This window comes from Coptis chinensis, chromosome 3, assembly GCF_015680905.1.
Source record: "Coptis chinensis isolate HL-2020 chromosome 3, ASM1568090v1, whole genome shotgun sequence".
Lineage (NCBI taxonomy): Eukaryota > Viridiplantae > Streptophyta > Magnoliopsida > Ranunculales > Ranunculaceae > Coptis > Coptis chinensis.
In genome coordinates, this window is record NC_141458.1 from 83,245,219 (window position 1) to 83,248,830 (window position 3,612).

At 37.9% G+C, this 3,612-nt stretch overlaps 1 pseudogene; it reads right to left on the reverse strand.

Moving 5' to 3' along the window:
* Window positions 1-2,850: 2,850 nt before the first annotated feature.
* On the reverse strand, window positions 2,851-3,380 carry LOC147511158 (ADP-ribosylation factor 2 pseudogene; annotated as a pseudogene).
* Window positions 3,381-3,612: the final 232 nt, after the last annotated feature.

A 3,612-nucleotide genomic window follows, 5' to 3' on the forward strand; every position in this document is an offset into this window, starting at 1 on the left:
TTTTGTGCAGGCTAAGGGAGTCTGATGACAGGTATAGTGATCTTTAGTTGTCTTACCAAGCATGACATAAAAAAAACAAGGGATGCACTGCTAAAACAGGGGATGCCGAGCCGCCAAAAGTGTGGTGAGTTTATTTGTGTCGGAAGGCACGGGCATAACCTAGTAATGTTATAAATCACAACATCAGCTCTTAAACCTTTTCTTTCCATCAAATGAATCAATTACATTGCTTCATAAAGACCACGGTTTGCACACAAACCTTCTACTAAAGTACTATACGTGACAATATTTGGACTTTGTTCATGAGTTTGCATGTCTTGAAAAATCTTCTTTGCATCCACAACTCTCCCAACCTTACATAGCCCACTAGGCCACCAATAAGGGTGTTATATGCAATAACATCAGGTTTCACTTTGTTGCACTTCATATCGTTAAGAGTTGCATAGCCTCATGAACTCTCTTAACTCTGCAATAACCACTAATCAAAGTGTTATAACTAACAATGTCTGGTTCCTCACCACCATCCGCCATTAAATCAAAAACATTTACAACCTCTTCCATTCGACCAGTCAAACAATACCCATCCATCAACGCATTGTATGTGATTGTGTTCGGCGGCACCTTTCTTTTAATCATATCCTCTAATATTTCATGTGCTTCATCAACCTTCCCTTCTTTGCAATAAGTATCAACCAAAACATTATATGTTTGAACATCTGGCTAGATTCCTCGACATGATCATATCATGTAACAATTCAGTTGCCTTGCTTCAATTACTGGAGATACATAGGACACAAATCAAAGAATTATATGTGACAATATCAGGCCTTATACCTCTTTGAAGCATCAATTCTAACACCTGGAGTGCTTCACTAGTCATACCCTCTTTGCCAAGGGCATTGACCAGAATGCTGAAGGTTACTACATTAGGTGAGATGTTCCGTTTCGACATATCTTGAAACAAACTAATGGCTCCATTCAATTGACGAATTGCATAGTCCATGAAACAGAGAGTTGCAAGAAATGACATCTAGGACAACTCCTCGACCAATCATTCCCCGAAAGAGATTGATTGCATCATTAACCCGATTTTCCTTGCAAAGACTGTCAATGACCACATTGTACATCTGTACATCGAGCTTAACAGTAGGTATTGACCTCATAAAACTTAAGGGCAACATCTGAATTTAATGACTTGCAGAGACCGTTGATCATAACTTTATAAGTGACTGCAGTTGGTTGAATGCCACCTTTTAAAATATTCCCGAATACAACAAACCCCAAATCCACCCGACCCACATAACAGTAGCAATTGATCAGAGTGTTAAGTGTAACGATGTTTGGTTCTAGTCCAGTGGAATCCATAAATTTGTATATGGATAAAATAGTAGAATAATGTTTGGTCCTGACAAGGGCTCCTAGCAACTGAGTAAAAGGGTGAATGGATGGCAAGGGTCGATACCGAATCAACTTATTAAAATAACCCAAAGCCTCGTCAAGGCCTAGTGTTCCTGATTTACAACGATCTCTAACCAAGGGGGTCATAAATTCGGTGGTGTTGACGTGTAGCATTGGTATTGGTATTGGTATTGAAACGATAGAATGAAAGAGGAGATAGTGTACAAGAAGAAAGCCTTCTTAACATTGCCATCAAAATGAAATGCCCCAACAACTAGTGCCCGCAATATCAAAATTTGGGTTTGTTCTGTTTTGCTGGAGAAGGTGTAAAGTGGTAGTGTTTTGAAGGTAGAGGGGTGGTTTAGATGATCCTTTGGTGGGGATTTGATAGTGACTCATTATCGTGGCCCTTCAGTGGTGGCGACCATGAGTAGGGGCAGATCAGGGGTAGTGGCTACAGCCCCCCTAACTTTTCCGTCGAAAAAAAATAGCTATAATAGTACCTTATTCAAATTTTGGATTCTGCCCTGACCGTGTGAAGGTTATGATATGATCTGTTGTAATAGGAGTTAATATGTGCTAGTATGATGGACGTCCAGACCCACGTGTGTTTCAGCGCATGTGAGAGTAACACGCGGAGCACAATAGCAACAAATGTCCAGACAGCGTCAAAAGTAACAGACCAATTGTATTGTTGTATTTCTCTTTATACCCTTATATTACAATACATATTATGATATTTGACAAATAAGCCACTGAAATTTAATAATTCAAATAGGGACAAAATCGTCTTTAAAATGTGACCATGAGTTTTAGAGATACATAATATATTAGGGCGGCTACGTCAACATATTATTCTAACATACTATCTTGACATACCCAGCCAACCCTTAGATCAAACAAAATATGAAAATATGACATACATATCTACTTCTTAAAAACCAAACAAATAATTTTAAAAAAAAATAAAGGCAAAAATGACATTTCATATTTTTCACAAAAATAACTGTCGTGGCTTTTCACATTTTTTTCTTCCACGTTTCTTCTTCTTTTTCACAAATAGCCTGCAAATATAGTGACAACCAGAAAATATCAATGCCCTCTCTTGAGTCCTGACGAATATTTTCGGCAGCTATGGCTATGAGTGGCGCTACTTTGTGAACTGGTTATGAGCCAAAGACGAATATTCAGAAAGCTTTTACGAGCCAAAGAAGAATATCATGTGATTTCTTTGATGGGCTTTTGGAAACAGGAAGAAATGCAAAGGGTGTTTTGGATGAGGCAAGCGGACAAAGTATATATTTTTTTTCCAATCAAATAATCCTCTATTAAAATATATCATCACCAAAATGTCATACATTTAAAACAAGAAAAAAATGAACAGGAAAAAAAACAAATTCTGGAAAAGCCGCAACACAAACCCCAGACCATCCTAACAAGTTCAATCGCTTGCCTCAAGCCCTGTTTGCAATATTGTTTGATAGCCAATCCAGACCCTCATAATGACCTTCTCCAGAGGTCGCACATGTACTCTGTATGTACAGATGTACTAGTGGCGCTGACAGAGAGAGTGAAGTCCAAGCTTATCAGTAATCTCGGCAGCATTCATTGCATTTGGAAGATCTTGTTTGTTTGCAAAGACAAGCAACACTACATCTCACAACTCATCTTCATTCAACATTCTATGCAACTCATCCCTTTCCTCAAAAACTCTGTCTCTATCATTGTTATCCACCACAAATAGTGCCTCCACAATGGACATATCTTGTCCTGACCCCCAACATCCCAAACTGTGAAGCTGATGTTCTCGTATTCCACAGTCTCCACATTAAATCCAATGGTTGGAATTGTAGTCACAATCTCTCCAAGCTTGAGCTTGTACAGGATGGTGGTCTTACCAAAGAAGATCAAGAACAACCATCGAATCGATCTCTTTCTTTGCAAAGAGTCGGCTAAAAACGCTTTGTGCAAGTTAGCCCCATGTTTTGTTTTTTACTCTTTTACGAGCTTTTGCTATCGAAATTTTGGGATCTCAAATCACAAAGTATACTTTTGTACACTAGTATAATCCATCTTTCATGAAGTTATCGTATCTTCTAGAAATATAATATGGTCATCATGTTCAGGATTAAACTTTGCGTGTTATAATCATCGAAAATATTTTTTAAAAAAAAAAAAATGAATACCAAGCAAAAGTTAAAAAAAAAAAAAAAA